This window comes from Sphaerodactylus townsendi, linkage group LG11 (genome assembly GCF_021028975.2).
Source record: "Sphaerodactylus townsendi isolate TG3544 linkage group LG11, MPM_Stown_v2.3, whole genome shotgun sequence".
Lineage (NCBI taxonomy): Eukaryota > Metazoa > Chordata > Lepidosauria > Squamata > Sphaerodactylidae > Sphaerodactylus > Sphaerodactylus townsendi.
In genome coordinates this window covers 9334356-9357704 of record NC_059435.1, presented here as the reverse complement: position 1 = coordinate 9357704, position 23349 = coordinate 9334356, and the positions used below count along the sequence as shown (strand labels likewise).

Sequence of the window (23349 nt, the reverse complement as noted above, 5' to 3'; positions counted from 1 at the left end):
TCTACATGCTAAGTACATACTCTGAGCAACATTCAGCAGCAATCTGTCCATTTTAGTCTCTTTTTTTTTAACCACAGATCCTTACATTTTACAGTTTTGAGTTTTCCTGGTGGCTCTGAAGCAGTCCCAGAAACCATGGGTTTTGCTTACCCATATTAACATGCAAGATGTACTGCCCTAGGGACATGGGGATACCCGGGCACATGCCTTTCGATCATGGGAGGGGGGCGCTGGATGTCCCCCCACATGACAAAACAGTGTACGCCTGAGCAATCTGCCACAACGCCCTGCCCCTTCCCGGCCTCCCTGCAAGCCCTGGGGAGAGCAAAAGCCGGCCTCCAGGGACGTGCGGAGGGGGGAGGGGTTCCTGGCCTCTGTGCTTTCAGAAAATGGCTTTCAAAAGTTTGGAGGCTGGGGCACGGGGCGGGGCCACACCCCTGAGCACGGGGAGGGGGGGTGCGGAGGGAGGGAACCCGGAGAAGGAGTTGTCTCTGGGCACCATCCCCCCCACATGCCTGTGTTAACATGCTAAACAGGATTTGAGGTGACCCAGGTAGGATCACACGTGGAAAACGTGGTCATTGGAACCCTCGCACAGTGGTGTAAAAAACAGCTGATAATCATTTACACTACGCAGTGTGCCATTTGTGATTCATCGTGCAGCTTGATTGATCATAGAAGACCATTTGATAAAGAAAAGTTCACAACCCCACCCTCATGACCCAGGGCAGATCTTCTTGGGAAATAATGATTCAATAAGTCACGTAACGCCGTGGGTCGCTTTGAAGCAGAAGATTTCATCAGTGCCAAATTGCCTGGTGGCTAGACTTCTCCTTATAACCGTGAGGATCCAAGACCATAGGCAGAAAGCCTTTATTACTGTTATTGTTTATATTGCTATGTCTTCCAATTCTGTACTTGGCTTCGGCCAATAAAAGTTGACTGAGTGACTGTCGCTCAACCAAATCATGCCTCCCCAAAGCAAGAAAACAACAGCAACCATTGGTCCTGTGCTGACAACATAGATCAAAGTGGCTCCAAGCTCTGCAGAAAAGAAGAAGAAAGGCCATTTGGAGGTATAATTGAAAGAATTTTTTTTATTGTATGTTTATCTGCAGAGATGACGTAGCCACAACTCAAAGAAAGAGAATACTAATCACCTGATTTTAAATAAGACTTCATTACAGAGTTAATGATTTAATGACCGTAACGTAATAAAGTTTGGAATTATTATACAAGTAGGTTTTTTTTAAAAAAAGGGGATAAGCTGTTGGGGAAGTCTCGGGGGACGGGGAGGTTAGGTGCAGGGGGTAGATGAAGGAAGGAGGGAAGTATTTGTACACCCTGCAGAAAGATACATAAGTATTTTAAAGAAAATTTATTTTGTTTTATAACTTGTTTCTCGACAATAATATTACAGGGGAGGGGACGGTACAGAGGGAAATAGATGATTTTAAAATTGGATGTCGTAACAGTTAATGATACTGTATAATAATGTTTCAGTCCTAACATACTGTATACCTCTCCTTTAGAAAAAGAGAGGAACCTATGCTAATTTTTTGTATTTTCGTTTTATTATGTTTTTACTTTTTGTATACTTTCTCCTCCATATTCAATACTACCTAAACTATGTAATAATGGCGGTTTTATATATTGGTTGAAAATTAATAAAAAATTTAAAAAAAAAGAATTTTCCACAATTTAACTTCAGATTTGGATAGCTAACCCTGGCCAGGTAAATTCCTGGACATCTGGGGACAGTGCCTGGTGAGGGGAAGGAGGGCGATGAGTGTGTGATTCGGTACAGCAGGAGTCCCCAAACCTTTTGAGCATGTGGGCACTTTGGGAATTCTGACACACAGTGGTGGGCACAATTTCATAACATGGCTGCCACAGGGGGCAGAACCAACCACAACGTGGCTGTTGCTGCAGAAAGTGGAAGCTCAATTGCCAGGGGAAAATACACAGGGAAAGAGGAGAGAGGGAGAATAAAACCCCAACTGTGGAGATGTTTCAGTGGCTACTGAAATATTACAATCTGCATCGTCAATCAGCTTCTCAAAAGCCAATCAGAAGTCCAGCTGTGAAAGAACCTCTCGAGGCCCCACCCACTTTCTAAAACCACTTGGCGAGCAACAGGAGGTAGATGGAGGGACCCCACGTTCCCAAAGGGCACCATATTGGGGACCCCGGCCATCCAATCTGCCCTCTAAAACATCCATTTCACTGGACAACTGATCTCGGTTGTCTGGAGATCAGATATAATACTGGTAGGAGCGCAGACCCTACTTGGAGGTGGGCAACCCTACTTCAAAAGTATCCAAAAACTGCAACTGCACTCGAATCTAGGTGTTGTGGACTCCCTAAACTAAACTGCACCAAACTTGGGGGTAGCATAAGGACAGTCTCCCGATGATACGCTGAATTTTTGGTGCCACTAGCCTAAAAACTGCGCCCCCTGCAGGCCAAAAACTGAAAACTACTAAAAATACCCAAAAACGAACCCTGCATTTTTGGTGCCCCCCACAAGGTGATGCCCTGGGCATGCTGCCCATCTTGCCCAATGGGCATTACGCCCCTGTCCAGGTTCACTGCTAATTTCTTGCCAAGTATCATTTTGTCAACTGTATAAATGTAATAAGTATTTTATGAATCAAACAGAATGACTGCGGGCTCTTGAAAACCAAGCCGCTTGAACAAGGTATATCTCCAAAATATAACTGATATCATTTAGTTTAGACCAGTGGTTCCCAAACTTATTTGGCCTACCGCCCCCTTTCCAGAAAAAATATTACTTAGCGCCCCCTGGAAATTAATTTTTTAAAATTTTAATAGCAATTAAACAGAAAGATATATGTATTAATGTTTCTACCTGTGGCCATCACGGCCCCCCTGGATCGCTGCAGCACCCACCAGGGGCCGGTGGCGCCCACTTTGGGAATCACTGGTAGACCAACAGAACCAGGTAGTCACTAAACAACACAGTATTAAGCAGATTTCTTTCCAGGGTTGCCTAAAACAGTAGTCCTCACTAGCCAGATGTCATTACCCACCTAGCCAAAAAGCAACAAACCCAATACCAGCAGTATAAAATGAATACAATTTATTAATGTTTATTTCTAGTTACAAGAAACAATCAGTCCCTCATTTGTACAAAAATACCTGAAAGATTACAATAAGGTTCACTAGCCAAAAAAAAAGTTATTTACAGAATGAAGCAACACATATTGAATAAAAGGTTTTGTCTCTTAAGTTAATACCTTTTGCATTCCCTGAAAACTTAACTTTTATTCCATTTTACAGTCACTTAAAAGTTTTGCATTGTGACACTATAATTTACGAGAAGCACGTTCTTCTTGCCACTGGAAAGGTGCATTTTGATTGGTCAAAATGGTCAGGATCTTTAGTGCAGAAAAGATAAGACAAAACATCTAAAAACCGAGGCACGTATTTCTTCAAGAATCATTCAACACATGAGAAACAAGGTACTGTTTAAAAACACCTACTGTATACTTTTTTTTTTTGAACCAAATGGTTTGGCATTTTCCTTCTCAACCTATTCCAAGATTGCTACATGATGTATTTGATTTCGAAAATAAAAGTCGTAGGCAAAAAAAAAAAGAAAGAAAAAGGAAAAAAAAGAGAAAAAAAATTCAACAGGCTCCAGAAACAACCCTGAGCGTTCCCTCTTTTACATTCACGTCATTTAAATACACAAAAAAATTAGAAAGTCAAATGTCCTTCAGTCCTTGGTTTCTAAGCTGCCAACCAGCTGAGTCTGCCAGAAATAATTAAGGTGGCATCGAAGTTTATCCGATTTCCAGCAGAGAAGGGGGGCAGGGGGCGGGGTAACAGTGTGCTCAAGTAACGTAGCTACCACTCGAATGTGGTTTCTTTTTCTCAAGAGAGGCGGGAGTGTACAAAACAGACAGCCATTTACATACAAAATCATGTTTCATAGTCAAAAACTTTTATTCTCAATTTAAATAAAAATGCAAATTGTATAAATATGAAACAATGCACAATGATTTTTTTTTCCATTTTGGTGGGAAAATGCATTGTCCGAACTAAACTACGTAAACAGAAGAACTTAAGTCTTTTTTTCAGAATCCAAAAAGTAATTGATGCTGGAGAAAGAAAACGTTAAATGAAGTCAATTTTTTAAAAAAGAAATCCAGAAGGGGTTAAACAGAAACATGCAGAATGAAGTCAGAGACACGAATTAGCTTAATTTGATGTCTTAAAAAACATTTTTTAAAAAGAACACGCAAAAAAAAATATGTACATTTAAAAACCAAGAAGGTTCTATGGTAAAAACTAAAATCAAGTTTCTTCATTGTATATGTTGACAATTCGGGGCGGAAAGGCTAGCAGAATGTCACCTGTAAACTAAAATACAGTGTTTCTATACCATTGATAATTCAGCTGATATGTATGATTGAAGCTGGTTATATCCTCTTAAACTACTCTCAACATTGTGTGAATAATGTATGAATAAAGAGCGGTTTCAACAATTTTGACCATTCGGGTGGGCTATTAGTTAGATGGAAATCAGCATAACATAACCTGTTTAAAGTGATTCAATAAGATATCGTGAAAAGAAGACAGAAGAGGGGGAACCCACTCGATCCGCAACAGTTAACTCAGAATATTCCATGGGTAACATAATTTTTTTGCTTAATAAAACTATGCAAATGTACAGAAAACAGCCGTTCATGTCTTTGACCATCTCCAAAGCCCAACAGAGGACAAGCTGGTTGGAACTTGCTTTCAATGCTAGTTTCTCATCAGCAGGAAAGAAGTATTACTTGTAAACACGGAATAACTTACACCTTGACTTGGTTCAGATGGTCTAAACCAGGGGTTAGAACAGTGGTGGCGAACCTTTGGCACTCCAGATGTTATGGACTTCAATTCCCATCAGCCCCTGCCAGCATGGCCAATTGGAGGGCCAAAGGCATTGGCTCATTCCCGCTTCAGAATAATGCACTTTCAAACTGCTTTCAGTGCTCTTTGAAGCTGTGCAGAATAGCAAAATCCACTTGCAAACAGTTGTGAAAGTGGTTTGAAAATGCATTATTTTGCGTGTGCGGAAGGGGCCATTGTTTAAGTACTGTACCACTTTTCTGTAAGGACATTTCAGCTATTGTTTTTTTTTTTTAAAAAAAATTTAAAATTTCCCCAGCAAAAAAATAGCAAGAAAAATGCTACCAGACAGACAAGTTCAAATCTGCAGCACCCAGCAAAAATGTGTGCAACAAAGCGGCCCTTCACAGCAAAAATCTGTTTACAACAGAAGTTTAAGAGTAGTCCACGCAGACAAGTCAAAACCGATGCTGCAAATTACAGATCACAGCGTGTTACAAACTTACAACTCTTTATGTTTCTCTTCTGCCAAGATTTGGTCACCATTCGGCTTCAGGCCATATCTAAAATAAAGAGGAAATCAGTTAACATGAAGAAATTCACACAACCCGGTTAGAATTACAGGGATGAGATTATATGAGCAACCCCTACCTTAACATACTAGTTTTGCAGCATGAGATACTCTCTTAATACCACAATGCACCTCATTAACAGCCCAATCCCACCACGGGGGGGTGGGGTGTGAGTGGCATCGTGCAGAGCTGGTCAGAGGCATTTCTAGGAAAAAATGGAGCCTTCCCATGAGCGTAGAGTGCCCAGGTCCCCAGGTCTACTGCATGGAGCTTCGCCAGTGTCCAGGGTCCACTGCCTGGAGCTGTGCAGGTCCAAGTCTACGCTTGGAGCCGCCACAGCGTCCAAGTCTACCACCTGGAGCTGGAGCTGGCGCTGGGATCCTATGTGCACCAGGGGACATAGGTTACCCATGTGTCCCATAGGCCCTGGAGCTGGTGCAGGACCACTTGTATGTTTGCCCCTCTACCCGTGGAAGGAGCACCCCTTGCCCAAGGGCAGAGGGGGAGGTAGATGAGTAGCAGCCAGCTACTCCCTCAGTTATGCAACAGCAAACCATGGAAATCAGGGGTTGCCAGGGGAGTTGCACTGGTGTCCAATTATTTGTACACCCTGGGTGGGGAGGAGCAACACTTTCCCGGGGAGGCTGACATTGGTCAGCTTTGCGGGAAGATACCTAGTGGTCCGGCTTTCCAAAAAATGTACTGCAGCCAATTTTGCAGGAAGATACACGCAGCCTGGGGGGCTTGGACTTGTGCCACCCTTTCAGGTAGTATAAGTCCATTTAGCTCTGAGGAGGGGGGCTTTCCAGTGGCAGGAGGTTGTATTTTTCAGCCTCCCCAGTTGAAAAACCCCCTCCGAACTGTAATTTATTTTATTTATTTCAATTTATACCCGCCCACCTCCCAACGGGGCTCAGGGTGTGAACAACAACAAAATTGGCCTGCAAATCACTCACTTCAGAGGCAGCAGCATAACTAGCATTTTCACCTGTATAAAACTCCCTTTAGGAAGGTGAACATTTAAATTACAGCAGCTCCCAAAGGGGACCCAATCCAGCCAAGCTTGGGACCCAGATTTAGCCCTGCTGTTGAGTATTCCAAGGCACCCTTCTGACAATGCTCCCATGACTAGACCTACCAGTGTAATTACCTAAAATTCCATACCCTTGAACCCAGGGGTGGGCAATTATTTTTTTCAAAATGGGGCCGCGCAAAAGGAAACCAGAAAATGTCTTGGAGGGCGGGCCCAAAGGGAGGGGCCGAGGTGCTTTTGAGTCCGCAGAAGCGACGTAGGCAATGGAAACTTTGCGGGGCTTTCAAGCCTACAAACTCCAACGACGGGGGGACGGCGCTTTGAGAAGCCCGCGCAGAAGCTGGCAGCCGAGGCAATGCGGCTTTGGGAATGGCCAGCTGCTGGCTGAGAGACGAGCACGAAAGCCCGCGAAGCTGGCAGCCAAGGTGTCGGCTTTTGCGGGAGCTTTCAAAGCGCCACCAGCTCCCCAGCGGCAGGGGGGGTACAACCCATGGCTGGCAACCAAGGCAACTTCTCGCGGGGCTTTCAAACGCTAAACTCCCAACTTCTGTGAGGGAGCCAGTCAGGGTCATCGGCGGGCGGATGGCCAACCCAGCGGGCGGTATAATGCCCAGGTCTGCAGCGAACCAACAGCTAAGAGCCCATGCTGAAGCCAGAGACAAAACGGTACAATGCGAACAGAATTGCCTTTTGGCAAATAAAACCTTGACATTTTGTTAAGACAAATTACAGGATATTTTGTACCATTCAAGCCTTTGAGAGCGGAACAGTTTGAATATTTGAGAATTGTTTTTTTTTAAACCAAGCCTTTTTCTTATCAAAATATAGCAAACAGCTTTAAAAAATCTTTTTATAAACACAAAATTTTAAAACACCGCGAATGCAGTGAAAGTATGTTAAAGTAAATGACCCATTTTCTGCTATTAAGCATCTGCTGTATTTGACCTGGAACGCTGTGGCATCAGCGTACCATCCAAGGGGGAAGAACAAATGGTCAACGTGTGAAGAACTTGCAAGGATAAAAACAGACGGGCTGCGGGTCCGTTGCCGGATCCAGACAGCTCTTAGGCCCCAACATAATTCTCTCTCTCCCCAGACACACGCGTGAGAGTGCTTCTTAATTACTGAAAAGCAAAGCTGCTTTATGAGAACCTGAAAACAAGAGGTGGATAAATCCTCTTGGCTGACTTACAGACCCTCAAATGGGGCAGAGGGAGAGGGGCGAATGGTTCAATGGAACTGGCGTGAGCTCGCCCCAGTGCGTTTCCCCATCCCACCAGGGCATTTGGCAAATGTGCCAGTAGAATGGGCAAACTGGGAGGCAGGCAGGCACTGCTGACCTCAGCGTGGCGTAACTCAGAAGAGAGACTGGCATTCCAGGCTGTGTTGGTAGCTCAATCAGATGCCATTGCGGGAGGCTGGTTACCGTGCCCCAGATGCAGCCACCAAAGGATGGGGCGTAAGTCCATTCCAGCGTGGCATGGAGGGCTTTTGGCCGGGAGGGTTTTGTTTCTCCTGCCTCCCAACGCTGCCTGAAAGCCCACTGGAGGCGGCGGGGAAGTGCGGTAGCAGCACCACATCATGGCATCTCAGACTGTGGACGGGGCTCTAAGGAACTTTATGATGGCGGCTGCTAATGTCGCCACTTATCCAAGTCATCCTCTACGACCATTTTATGAAATATCATTTTAGTTTCTTATTGAACTCTCTGAAAACTATTGAGGCCTTTCGGAATGTATTGGTGGCATAACGGGACTCCAAGCCAACCTGACTGACATGTTAAAACTCTAGACCTGCTCCCCCCGTAGCCACTTGACATAAACCATTTTTCCAGTGATGCGATGCCCCTTTGGGGCCCACATCTACCTCCCCATGGCTATACCAGGTGCTCCCACTCAGCCCACAGATTGACGCCCCTCTCGTGTGTGTTTCCTCGTCTCACATCATGCATGATCTAAGGCCCACTGTTCCCCTCTTAAGAGGAGCTTTTAATAGCCGGGTGCCATCTACATTTTAATTGGTTTATGATAATTGAGCGCTGCATTTTAATTTTTAACTTTTATGTATTTTGTTTCCACTTGATACCATTATTGTTATAAACCGCCCTGAGCCCTCCAGGGGAGGGTGGTATATAAGTGGAACAATAAATAAAATAAAATAAAATAAAATAAATGATCCAGATTCCAAGCTGGACAATTTGCCATGACTTCTGCTTAGTATCTGCTCAAATGGAAAATTAAGGCTCTTCAGTTTTCATTTCCAGGCACTTAAGAGACACTTTGGAAACTAATGAACCTTGACTGAAGTTAGCATTCAAAGATAAGGCTTTTAATGGAGAAAATGGCTTAGACTGCGAAGTACCATTAGGGGCAATGGTGAAGTCAGATTTGATTCATGGACTAGACTTTCCTGGAAAGCTTTTCCAAACTTCAGCTGGCACAAAGCACAAGTAATTTGCGCCTGGAAGAAACCACCAATTCCCCCAGCGAGCAAAAGAGGAGAAAGGCATCAACATTAATTTGTCACAAATGTGCTCGAACAAGTAACTGTCTATTGTCGAGAGGCTTTCCGGCCCGGTTCAACTGGTTCTGGTGGGTTTTCAGGCTGTGTGGCCGTGGTCTGGTGGATCTTATTCCTAACATTTCACCTGCCTCTGTGGCTGACATCTTCAGAGGTGTATCACAGAAATGTATCACAGAAGTGTAACAAACTTCCCTCTGTGATACACCTCTGAGATGCAACCACAGAGGCAGAATAACCAAAGATAGATCCAACAGATACGACATGCCTATGAAAACCCTGGGAATAAATAATGTCTATTATCAAACAATTGCAAGCAATAGCACAATGGGGAATCTAGTGGGGCGTACTGGTTTAGAAGGACCATGAATTTGTTTGGGGAGGGTCAGAGAATCGTGTTCTTTTAGGGTCAGAGAATCGTGTTTAAGCACCACTTTTGTAAAAAACATTATGCCCAGCACTGTGAAACATTGAATTTGAATAAAAGACCATCCATACGGCCCTGGACAGCTATTAGCAAGACTTACCACGAGTGATGTTGCGTAGCGATTTCTTTCCTGTACCTGCCACGGAAGAAAATGAAGCAGTGCAACTATAAAAGGCAAGTCTTAAATAGCAATCAGGGCAATAAATCTTTCTTTTATTCAAGTTCAACATTTCACTGTGTTTTTGACAAAAATGGCACTTAAACACGATTCTCTGACATTAAAAGATAATCAGAAGAGGTTGGGGGACAGCAGAGCATTCAACATAAAGAAATTCCAGGATGCTGTGGAGGTTTTAATTCACACATCTCCTTAGATCTTTATACTAAATAGAGTATATATAAGAATCTCCTTATATCAAGACAGAACGGGAAACTCCTGTAAGGCTGAACACCACTCAGACAAAGTCAACATAAAGAACTTTATTGAACTATGTAAGCCTAGCTACAGGTGCTGGAACTGGGATTCTTGTCCTCAGTTCAGTGTTATTCTATTTACAAAACAGACAGCAACCAATCAGCTTTTCTCCTCCCCAGTTCCTGGTCTCTCATTGGACCTGATGGGCTGACATAGTTTAGTTTTGCCGTAGCTCCCCAGCTTGGTTTCCAGCTCCTAGCGCCAAAAGGCAGGAGCTGGTGGTGCTGGGAATTGTAGTCCCTGACAACTCATCCCTTGCATTTTTTTGTCCAGTGGGCCTAAGACACCCGGTACTGATTCACAGTCCACATTCTGACCACCACCCCTCCACCTATAGTTGGACTCCTTTTTTTTAAAAGGGTTTCATGCTTTACTGACAAACAAAAAAATCATATACAAAACAACATGTGACAAAACATGTAGTGGTGGAAAACTCCACGTAATAGCTTTCCTATCCAGTCCAACATTATAAAAATTCATTCAAAGGGTACATATATTTTCATACCATCATCTGTAAATATCTTATAATACTTCCAGGGCTTTGGCAATTGGTAGGAGGTTAAGAGCTCATGTATCTAATCTGGAGGAGCGGGTTTTGATTCCCAGCTCTGCCGCCCTGAGCTGTGGAGGCTTCTCCTGGGGAATTCAGATTAGCCTGTACACTTACACCGCCAGCTGGGTGACCTTAGACTAGTCACAGCTCACCGGAGCTCTCTCAGCCCTACCTCACAGGGTGTTTGTTGTGAGGGGGGGAAGGGGCAAGGGAAGTTGTAAGCCCAGGTCTCCTGCAGGAGAGGGGATATAAATCAAACTCTCCTCCCTCCTCCTCCTCCTCCTCCTCTTCTTCTTCTTCTTCTTCTTCTTCTTCTTCCAACATAACATATTTCTGATTGTTTTTTCTTTCCAAATACATGTATAGTTGGACTTCTGACACAGTCTGTGCCATTTAACAGACTCACCCTGAATGGTGCCATTGGACAGCAAGATATTAAGCTACATTAACACTGAGAGATTTAAAGGGCTTTTGGACAACATCAATATAATAGGTTTAAGCGATTAAAAATGGGTTGAGAAAGCAGGAAGAGTAAAGCTTGTTAGTACTGCACTATGGGTGAACTATGGGTGCATATTTTAAATACAAGACTAGCATGACTCTCTGAGCCAGGGCAAAGAAAGGTGAAGCTTTATTAAAATATTACATAAACAGAACAGAGTTGGAAATTAGGTGACAAGGCACAAGAAGCATCTTCACTCTGGGACTGATCTTTTTTCTCAGACTTAAAGAGTCGGTATCCTCTTTCTGGGGAAAAAAAGGCTTTTGGGAGGTATGTGGAAGGTACCCCCCCAAATTAAAATTACTGTGCTCCGGAATTTAAAACATGCATTAACCATCATACCACACAATCCTCCTCGATGTTCTGCTCATTCATTTCAGGCCAGCCTTGAAAACATCTGGGTCATATCTGTAGCCGCTACCTGGATCAGAATTGCATACAGGTAACCAAGAAGGAAAACCGGGAAGATGTCAACACCTTGTTCACAGAGGGAAATTACAACAGTGCAAATCCACAGTCCAGCAGAAGAGCTTTGGTGCCCAAGTGCAAGAGTTGTTTTATATCCTGCTTTTCTCTACCACAAGAGGTTTCAAGACGGTTGCTATCACTTTCCCTCTCCCCCCTCCCACAACAATTGGACCGGCTCTCAGATTAGAGTCCACGCTCCGCATTAGACAGTGGAAAATCAACAGTTCTCAGATTGGAGTCTGCACCTCTTAGCCACTATGCCATGACTCCGTTTATGCGTTCATAGCTCTGACAGTAAGCACATCAGAAGAATTAACAATTAGATTGACCAACAAAAGATGTCCATTCATCTCAAATGAAAACAACATAACCAAGCACATGGGACCAAAAGCAGGAAAGAATTACATATCAGGATAACTTCTTGCCTTACACCCTAATTTAAACAAGAGGTGTTTTGTTTTGTTTTTTATTTGTTTTAGTTAAAACACTCAATCCTGCAACCTCTGGGGGGAGTGGTCTTGCAAACACCAACCCTAGACTAAGCCCAAATTGCACCACAGTTACCACAAGGGAATCTGGGGGTGGAGAGAAAAGAGACCAGTTCCACAAAGTCATCTCTTAAAGACACTGTTGCCAAGAGACAGAATGAAATGGACTTGCCAACAATTTGGGAGACCATTCAGTTCTGGTATATTAAGAGGATCTGCGCAGAGAGCAGCAGTGGCATAGAGGTTAAGAGCATGTGCACTCTAATCCTGGAGAACCAGGTTTGATCCCCTGCTCTGTGGAGCTTATCTGGAAACTAGATTAGCCTATGAAAGACTCCCAACACATACCAGCTGGGTGACATGGGCTAGTCACAGTTCTTTGGCATCTCTCAGTCCCACCACCTCACAGGGTGTTTGTTGTGAGGGGAAAAGGAGATTGTAAGCCTCTTTGAATTCTACTGGGAGAGGGATATAAATCCAAAACCCCCCCCCTCCTTCTCGTCTTCCTCCTCCTCCTCCTGGTCTTCCTCCTCCTCTCCTCCTTTACTACTACTACTGCCCACTTACTTATACATGGCCGCTTCCAGCCCCTCTATCAGATGAGGGGTAATACCCATATTGCCCTCCTCTGGTAGAAATGTTGGAACACTTATCATATGCCACTGTCCTAAATATAAAATACTGGGAAAGCCCTATGCTTACAGTTATAGGCAACAAAAGTCCCTCCCAAAGTCTGCATTGTCAAGATTACTGAATGGGAATGATCCTGTAATCTTAGGAAAACAACTGTGTTGTTTCCAGGCCACATGACTACTAAAAGTAGGCACCACAGGCAATACTCTCTCCTTGTTACATTGATATTTATCAATTTTTTTAAAAAAATTATTAACCTTTAATAGGCATAGAGATATTTTTCTAACAGAACCATTTAAGAACTATATCAAATTCAGTGACCTTTACTACAGATAAATATTGATAAATGGTGACCGGTTCCTCCGATTAGATACACAAGCTCTTAACCTCCCCTCATGCCTCCCTCTACTGGGGTTCCAGCTTTTAAATTATTCCAGCAACATAGGCATTTCCTCAGCAGCAGATCCTGGGGATCTGCTGGGAAACGTGGAACAGAGCTTAGTGTAATCCATATTGAGTTAACTCAGCCCAAATGTCCATACATGACCTCTTCCAGCAACTTCGGGTAGATGTTGAGTAAGCATGGAACAAACACTGAGGGATGCTGCGGGCCAAGGCCAAAGCAGCAATCCCAGCAGCACATCCCTGAAACTTATCCTCAGGTTGGACTGAACCACTGCAGAAAAGTTAGCCTGGTCACAACCAAAGGTGGTCTGGAAGGATAGCCAGGCTGATGGGTGTCAAAAGTGGCTGAGAGGTCAGAGGAATTAGCAGGGGTCACACTCCCCATCCATCTCCTAAGCGTGGGAGCAACAGTGGCGTGGGAGGTTAAGAGCTTGTGTATCTAATCTGGAGGAACCAGGTTTGTTCCCAACTCTGTCACCCACCTAGGTGACCCTTGGGCTGAATGCAACTACCGAGGCTCTCTCAGCCCACCTACCTCACAGGGTGTTTGTTGGCCGGGGGAAGACACAGAGATTGTCAGCCCCTTTGAGTCTCCCTACAGGAGAGAAAGGGGATATAAATCAAACTCTTCTTCTTCTTCTTCTTAGGTGGTTTTGGTCCTGTGACCAGGCCTGAAACTGGACTGGAATGGATCCAAACAAATAAGAAGGATAATTTCTCCCCTCAGCAAGTGACAGGTCAGTCCTTCAGAATTAAAGTCCTGTTTTGCCATATAGCAGACCCACAGGCAAAATTATTCCTAGCCACTGGGATGTTGACACGGTTACCAAGAATCACCTGGCTGGAAGAGAAGAGCCACAGAACAACGTCCCATGCATTTTATTCTATTTAAAACACTTCTACACTAGCTTTCCATCCAAACAGGGTCCTTAAGGCACCTAATATCAAAACTAAGCACAAGCATTTTATTGTCATTGTGCATGCACAACGAAATTTACAGCAGCCTTCCTTGATGCACACAATTTCAGACTCATACCCCATCCTCACTTTCCCCTTCCTCCACCCATCCCTACACAGCCCCAAACACATCAACGAAGCCCGAGGAGTTCAGCATAGCCACAGCTCTAGAGTAGAAGCTGTCTCTAAGCCTCTTTGTCCTAGTTTTGATAGACCTGTCTCGTCTGCCGGATGGTAACAGTTCAAAAAGAGAGTGTGCTGGATGAGACGGGACTCTCAGAACATTTTGGGCTTTCTTTAGGCTTCAGGAATTATAGAGTTCTTCCAAGGAGGAGAGAGTATTTCAAATAAACAATTCAATAAAAACATATAAACACACAACCCGTATAGCACACAGGTCCAATAATAGTTGTTGAGAGTAGGGTGAAAGTCTTCACCAGCTGGCAGAAGATAATGACAGCGGAAGACAAACAAATTTCCCTGAGGAGAGAGTTCCAAAGTTTTGGTACCTTCACCAAGAAGGCCTGTTTTTTGGGTGGCCACCAGTGCAGCCTCAGAGGGCAAGGGGAACCAAAGCAGGACATCTGAAGATGACCAGTGTGAACAGGTAGGTTTACATGGGACAAAATGGTCTTCAAATACCTCCCGTCCCTTCCCTTTTCTTTTCTTGCCACCAGCTCTGCTCACTAAAACACAGCCTTAGCCAGCGAAATACAGAAGGAACAAGCCACCACATTTAAGCATTTGGCGTCCAAAGATGCACCTCAGGGATGAGCTCCCAACCGGTTCAGGTGAGACAGAGACACAAAGACAAGCAACTGCTCCCCATCTGCAGAAAATGACTACAGAGACAAGTCAAATCCACTTATTTGGGTTCAAATGATTACTGAAAATTTAAGCCAGAAGGAAGGACCTGGACAGAGGAGCAGCACACTGCCTTGCGTGGGTTATTCCAATCACTGTTGTACATCATGTACAGCTGGACATTCTAGTTATTGCATCCATTCCACAATGAAGAACTACACTGTAATACACATACAGAAAAGGAGTGATTCACTTCCATTCTGACTGCCATGCAGCTCTTCAGTTGTTTTGTGTCATGAGCTGTTGTAGAAATGTTTGGATCCAGACCTTTAGACTGTTCTTATATCATATAATGGGGCTAAATATTCATAAATCAGAGTTTTATAACTGCTAATAGAAATGATCCTCTGAAGATGCCAGCCACAGATGCAGGTAAAACATCAGAAGAAAATGCTACTGGAACACAGCCTGCAGCCTGGAAAACTCACAACACCCCAGTGATTCCGGCTGTGAAAGCCAATGCTAATAGAAAACCCACACAATATTTTTCTTCTGAATTCCCAAAATGAACAGGAAGAACTGTGAAATTAGTCAATAGTTTCTCTACAGTCCCACCCTCCCTGTTTACTAGAGTTTGTGGTTATCTACTCAGTTTCTCCTACGAGACAGGATAGCCTGCTTTCCAGACAAGAAAATAAACTGCCAGTTCAACCAAATGCACCTTTACACAAAGAAGCTGTTTTCTACTGTTTGCCAGGCTGTGTGGCCAGGGGGAAATGAACAGCAGTGGCAAGGAACACAAAAATACATCAGACAGACGAATACATGGAAAAGGACTGAGAAAAATCACTACAGACTGGTACAATGGCAGAGGGAAGCTGTTCCCTGCTGGACATTCACAGGGAAGTGCAGCTGTTCTGTTCTATTTTCCCTGGTTCTGTTGTGTGGCAGAGCGATGTGTCAGGGAAACTTGCTAGCAGTGACATGTGTGGGTTGGCTTCTTCCATTCATGACTGGGTATGCAGGCACCATGAACCCACCATCCACTGACTGTGTGTGGGCAGTTACCCTACGGACTTTAGTTGTCATGCTCTCAGTTCCTTTTTCATTGGAAAAACTGCAGGGGGGCAGGGGAAATCCCAGGCTGATGATTCACTCTAAAAGAGACGCAAGGACGCATTCAATGCCTGTCAACATCACATTTATATCAGGCTTCACAGGATTGTTGGAAGGATACAGAAGGACAATTCACATCGATGCCACCCAACCTCCTGACTCCCAACTCCGAGCTCCTCAGTCAGCAGTGAACAATAAAGCTCCCTTTCACATTGCAAAGCCAACTGGTGTCAACTGACTCTCACACAAAGACCCACTGCCTGAACTCTGAAGGAATAAGCTGTTAGTGGCAACAAAAATGTGCCCGTTTAAAATGTATTTTTGAATGTGTGACACTTCAGATTTAGCAAAATTAGTTATGGCATTTATGTTAGGGCTCAGTCTGGTCTGAATGGGAACCCCTGGGAGGAAGACTCAGATGGAGTAGAGGGGACAGTGTGGATTCCAGATTCTCAGGCACTACCTGTAGATGCAGAGACTGAGCAGCCAGAAGTTCCTGCAGGACCAAGTCCACAGGCTCAGACAGAGCATTCAGGCTGGGATCCACAGCCAGGTCCAAGCTCTGAGATTCCCCAGTAAGAGCTTAGCTCTGGGACTCTTCAGCCCCTTGACACAGAGCCAGAGGGGACCCTGGCAGCTCCCTCCACCACCACCCCGGCCTCCAGAGCTCCAGGAACAGCAGAGGAGACTAAAGCGTGCCACAGCAGAGGGAAATGCAGCAGCAGGTTTGGGAGGGAGGGAGGGAGGGAGGGAGGAGAAAGAACCTGTCCTGCCAGCCCAGCACCTCCTTCCACACCCAAAATGGGGTTGGCAAATCTCTGTACCTCCTTTCCTGCCCCGCAGGGGGCTTGGACTACCAGCTCTGAGGGGCAGCAGTTGCCACATGGGATAAGGGCATCCCGGATATGGGGGGTCCCTCCAGGCCATCAGCCCACCAGGACTCTTCCCAATGGTATTAATCTGCCTTGTTTTTTGCGCTGACTGGACAAAAGCAAATTCTACCTGGGGATTTCCATTCCTATCACTTGGCGAAAGCCCACAACAGCTTTTCCTTTTCAAACCTGTTGCCCAGGATCTTTTGCACGGGAGGACCACCACAGAACTTGATGCCACAGCGACAACAATGGAAAGCCAAGCCTGGGTTCCCGACCACACTTTCTCATAGACCAAGTTTCTACAATGCACCATACAGGTCGGCACTTACCTAGATTCTGACTAGCTTTGCTTTATTGCTTGTTTTGCATAGTTAATTGGACCGTTGCGCATATGTCGTTATTGTTAGTTATAAGTAAAATTACTGCACTCCAATGGGAGATATTCACTTTTGAAGCCATTGTTTCAGCCTGTATGGTGCATATTGTCTCTTATTAACCATACAGAAATGAAGCAGGAGGAACTGCCAGACCACAGGCAGATAGTGGGTCCCGCTGACGCCAGCCACTGAAGCCTGACAAAGGACCAAAGATCTTGGGTCCAATAAATAAGGTAGATCTTGGATCACCTTCATTATAATTAAGAATGCCTCTGAAGATACTTTCCGTGTTTTCCTTTTCAAGATGGCAGCAATTTAATCAGATTTTAACTGAAACCTTAATTTTATATATTTTGAAAAAGTACATAAGGAATTTTAGTATCAATAATGACAGCATGTCCGAGTTCGTTCGTTCGTTCGTTCGTTCGTTCATTCGTTCCATCCATCCATCCATCCATCCATCCATCCATCCATCCATCCATCCATCCATCCATCCATCCATCCCATCTAAAATGAATTACCTTTATACAAAATCCGTAATCTGTCGGAGCACTGTACATCTTCTTGCCAGCTATCAATGAGAAGATATTGCTATCTTCAAGGTCCGCTAACAACTGCAGGTGCCTTGGTTCCTGTGGGAATGTTTGACAAGGATTGAAAGTTAAAACTTCAAATCATGAAAAAGCATTTCCAGTTCATCGTTTGCCGTTTCTAGAAGCAAAAAAAATGCAAACACAAGAGGGCAGTAAAAGTACATTAAAAATGTCTCAGCTCCAACTGCTTAAAATTATGCAAGAAGTTGAACTATTACATCATTCAATGTAGGGTAAAGTAAAACGCATTACAATAGACTTGAACAAACTGAACTTACAGTGTGCAGACAGTAATTCTCTGCCAATCAAAGTTGCTAATGTAAGGTGCATAATCAACTCTCCCAAATCTGACCTACCCAGTTTAACCTGGGTTCATCTATGCTCTCCAAAAGTTCATGGACAACAATTCCCATCAGCCCCTGCCAGCATGGCCAGTTGGCCATGTTCATGGACTACATTTGGCCATGCTGGCAGGGGCTGATGGGAATTGTAGTCCATGTAGTCCTTTGTACTGACTGCTGATTTAATAGATTTTAATAGATTTTATTGGTTTAATAACTTTACAGATTGTAATGAATATTGTTGTGCACCGCCCAGAGCCCCCCGGGGATGGGGCGGTCTACAAATTCAAGAAATAAATAAATAGAAATAAATGAAAATCTGGAGAGCCGCAGGTTGCAGACCCCTAACCTAAGAGAAACACTTCTGCCATATGAATCTTAGTCACGGTCCATCTGATTTTTTTTAACCCTTCAGGAGTTCAGCTTGGATGGGTTAGTATCTGTTGCAGGATACCTTTCCATTGGAAGGCCATGTTAGCCACCCCTCCCTAAGTTGCAAAGATCTTTCTAATTCAAACACATTGTAACTCAACTTGTTATTATGCTGTCAACCAAGTGTGCAGCTATCAAATCCACTGAACTGGATGGATCACAAGAACTATGAACACAGCATCTTTGCCGTAATCCACTCGTGGGATTGTTGATTGCTGTGGCCAGGTAACGGAAGAAACAGAAAAGGGAATTTCACCCCCTTCCCCATTGCGGCTCCTCCACCTGCATGGCTATTAGCCTCTGGAGTCCTACAACCCCAAGATTCAACTTTTCCAAAGGCTGCTGTGGTGGCGGAAAAATATGTGGCCATGAAGTCACCTCACACGGAAATAGATCATTTGTCAATCAAGCTCAGTGTTGGCTACACAGGCAGGAAGCATCTAGCTGGGATCTTCATTAAAAGTCTTTCACATCACCTAGAACTGGAGATGCTTGAATTCCTAAGTATTTATTGATTGATTGATTGATTGATTGATTGATTGATTGATTGATTGATTCATTCATTCATTCATTCAATTTCTATACCGCCCGATCCCCAAAGGGCTCTGGGCGGTGAACAACACAAGTCAAATAACATTAAACCGGAGCAAGTCATCCACATTAAACAAACACATTTATTTATTTTATTTTTATTTATTTTTTCGATTTATAGACCACCCCATCCCCAAGGCTCCTATCCCATTAATAGGCTCCATCCCATTAATAATCAATAAAACATCCTAAAAACTCATATAAAACAGCGGGTAACAAACAAATAAACAAACAAATAAATAAGCAAGAGCAAGAGGCGTCCAGAAAAACCCCGATTAAAACCTACCCCAAGAAGGGGGACGGCGGGCCCCTCAATATGAGGGAACCCTGATGTAACAGAGCCAAGGCAAAGAATAACTTCTCTTGACAAATTGTGGGATCCAACCCAATGTACTCATTTTTATTCTGTAGGCAGAGGAGAATTTCCCATTGGATTGTGCTCCAGCCCAGTACAAAAATCTTCCAAATAAAGAGTGGTGGCGTGGAAGTTTAAAAGCAGCCTGCATTAACTAACCTAAGTAAAATTACCTTTGAGGTTCCTTTCGTAGAGCAATAGAGCCCCGATCTCCTCAGACAAACATACAGCTTCTTCCACGACTTCCTTCCCAGTTCTTTCACATGCAAGAACCCTTGAATTTCAGGGCAGCTACTGGAGTTTAAAAAATTCTGTTGGAGATTAAATGAAAACACTGAATTCTACAATTACAGTAAACAAACGGATGCAACAGCAATCATCAGGCAGCATTTTGCTCGGGTCTGGTTAGCAAAATGCCCCGTGAAATGGAGTCAAATAATCCAATTAAAAAGTGGACTTTCTGCCTAAATTCCCCTCGCTCCCAGATACTAATGATGGTAAATAGTGCAAGAAGTTGACAGTTCAGGCGCTGAATCACAGAATCACAGACTTGGAAGAGACCATAAGGACCATCAAGTCCAATCCCCTACCATGCCACCACATACTAAAGGAAAAGGTTTATACATACACTGCAGAGATGTCCAACTCTGGCGCTTCAGATATTCATAGACTACAATTCCCATCAGCCCAATTGGCCATGCCAGCAGGGTCTGATGGGAATTGTAGTCCATGAATATCTGAAGCGCCAGAGTTGGACCCCCTGATATGGTAGGTCAAAATAAGGTGTGCATCAGCTATGCAGCAGCACACTAGGGGTTAATACCAGGGGCACACTGTCGGATTCGGCTGATTATTGCATCTGGAGAACCATCGCTTTTCATTGTGCTCAGACGCTATTGTTTCTTTTCGGTGAATGCCAAAAAACTAACGTGTGCAAGTGTCTCTTGAAGAATCCAGTTGCACTCAGACAACATAATTGTGGTTAATCAACCAGATATCGGTAACACATCACTGACTGCATGTGAATTGGAGTTTGCTTGATACTTGTTCCTCCCTGCTGGGAGGCAAAGAAGAGGCAATTTTCCCCATGTTGCTACCTGCGTTCAGGTGTCAGCTAAGAAACTCCAGTTTGTTGAATTGTTTTCATCATAGTTAACTTGGGAGTGATCAATCCACAGTTTATCATGATATCTGGATGCAGAATTGCCCACTTGCATACACATGCAGAATTTTATGGGGTGGCACATCTAATTTGTAATCTTTTTCAGTGGTGGGATCCAAAAAATTTAGTAACAGGTTCCCATGGTGGTGGGATTCAAACTGGCATGGCGCCAATGGGGCTGGGCAGGGCACGATGGGGGCGTGGCCGGGCATTCCAGGGGTGGGGCATTCCTGGGCAGGGCTGTGGCAAGGACGCAGCCGCTGCGCTGGTCCTTAGGCGGGAAACGAATGCACGCAGGCACAGGCTGCCACGCACGCCGGTGCACCTCCTGCTAGACTGCTTCAAGTTCTGCGTGCTACTGCTGAGAGGAAACATTTTGGAAACATAGAGGAAAATAGGACAGTATTCCTGCTCTGGATATTTGTTTGTAAAAGCAGCTTAAGAGCTCTCCCTCTCTCTCTCTCCTTCTTTATTGTCACCAAGTTCCATCATCTTCCTCCAAAGACACTACCAGGACATTCCTTACCTTTCTCAAATCCTGAACTTCAGAAAACCTGAAAACCTCTGTCACGGTCATTTAAGTGGACGGTACTATTGATATGTGTGGGTTCTGCCAGCCTCTAGTCTAGGACAACCGGTGCCTTTACCATGGCCAGAAAGACCTGCAATCTCTTTGCGCCCAACAAACTTTCAACACAAGGCTAAAATTCATCTGAAAACTTCTACACTAAGCAGAATTTGTTCCCTAGTCTTAAAAAGTATCCCCTCCACCCCACCCCACAAATCCATTCAGAACTTTGCTTCACGTGGGAGAAACACCAAGCTTACAATACCTGCAAGAGTTGCGACTGTGGAATACAGCCGTTGGACTGTTGACCCCAAGCAACCATCTGCTCTGGAAAAAAGTTCTGTGTGTGTAGGGAACCGGGGGGGGGGGGGGAGGGAGGAGAGAAGGAGAGAGAGGATTTCGCATTAAAGAGCACCTGATTCTTTTTTTCTTTTTACATTTTATGGCAAAGTCATGAGAATGGCTTTTCTGTGGACTTATTCCATGATACTACAGCACCATGCTGGCAGGGGCTGATGGGAATTGTAGTCCATGAACATCTGGAGTGCCATAGGTTCACCACCACTGTACTACAGCCATATTGAAAACTTGGAATCCTACAGGAAGAGTCAGTTACAGAAGAAGAAGAAGAAGAAGAAGAAGAAGAAGAAGAAGAAGAAGAAGAAGAAGAAGAAGAAGAAGAAGAAGAACAACAACAACAACAACAACAACAACAACAACAACAACAACAACAACAAGAAGGAGGAGGAGGAGGAGGAGAAGGAGGAGGAGAAGGAGAAGGAGAAGGAGAAGAAGAAGAAGGAGGAGGAGGAGGAGGAGGAGAAGGAGAAGAAGAAGGAAGAAGAGGAGGAGGAGGAGGAGGAGGAGGAAGAAGGAAGAAGAGGAGGAGGAGGAGGAGGAGGAGGAGGAGGAGAAGAAGAAGAAGAAGGAAGAAGAGGAGGAGGAGGAGGAGTTTGGATTTATATCCCCCCCTTTCTCTCCTGCAGGAAACTCAAAGGGGCTTACCATCTCCTTGCCCTTCCCCCCTCACAACCTGTGAGGTGGGTGGGGCTGAGAGAGCTCCGAGAAGCTGTGACTAGCCCAAGGTCACCCAGCTGGCGGGTGTGTGAGTGCCCAGGCTAATCTGAATTCCCCAGATAAGCCTCCACAGCTCAGGCGGCAGAGCGGAGAATCAAACCCGGTTCCTCCAGATTAGATACACGAGCTCTTAACCTCCTACGCCACTGCTGCTCCTCACAAAATTGTACTGACAGACTGGGGGGTGGGTGTGGGGGGGAATCAATGGTTCGTGGCGAGGACCCCCACGCACTGCCCTGCCCCCCAGGCCTTCCACTTCAGCAGAAGGCCTTCTGCCTGTCCTCAGCCTTTCCCACCATCACTCATTTGTGTAGCAGGACAGGAATGTTCAAACGTTTGCTGCTTCTTAGGGACCTTATTTGTGTGGAAAGACAGCATGAAAACATTTGACATAATAAATAATAAGAAGCGTGGGGGCTGAGCAGTGGTATCCTGACGCAGCGATGTCACTTCCAAAGTGAAAATGAAGAAAACTTGTACCAACCAGGCTACAATAATGACTTCATAAGAACATAAGAACATAAGAACAAGCCAGCTGGATCAGACCAGAGTCCATCTAGTCCAGCTCTCTGCTACTCGCAGTGGCCCACCAGGTGCCTTTGGGAGCTCACGTGCAGGAGGTGAAAGCAATGGCCTTCTGCGGCTGTTGCTCCCGAGCACCTGGACTGTTAAGGCATTTGCAATCTCAGATCAAAGAGGATCAAGATTGGTAGCCATAAATTGACTTCTCCTCCATAAATCTGTCCAAGCCCCTTTTAAAGCTATCCAGGTTAGTGGCCATCACCACCTCCTGTGGCAGCATATTCCAAACACCAATCACACGTTGCGTGAAGAAGTGTTTCCTTTTATTAGTCCTAATTCTTCCCCCCAGCATTTTCAATGAATGCCCCCTGGTTCTAGTATTTTGAGAAAGAGAGAAAAATTTCTCTCTGTCAACATTTTCTACCCCATGCATAATTTTATAGACTTCCACTCCTTATCCCCCCCTCAGATGTCTCCCTCTCCAAACTAAAAGAGTCCCAAACGCTGCAGCCTTTCCTCATAAGGAAGGTGCTCCAGTCCCTCAATCATCCTCGTTGCCCTTCTCTGCACTTTTTCTATCTCTTCAATATCCTTTTTGAGATGTGGTGACCAGAACTGAACACAGTACTCCAAGTGT

At 44.6% G+C, this 23349-nt stretch overlaps 1 long non-coding RNA gene across 1 annotated transcript; it reads right to left on the bottom strand.

The window, feature by feature from the left end:
* Positions 1 to 3088: 3088 nt before the first annotated feature.
* Positions 3089 to 22763, bottom strand: LOC125441059. Its single transcript, XR_007245782.1, has 2 exons — positions 22711 to 22763; positions 3089 to 4884 (listed from the first exon to the last, which is right to left on the bottom strand). It is a non-coding gene; the product is annotated as an uncharacterized LOC125441059 (long non-coding RNA).
* Positions 22764 to 23349: the final 586 nt, after the last annotated feature.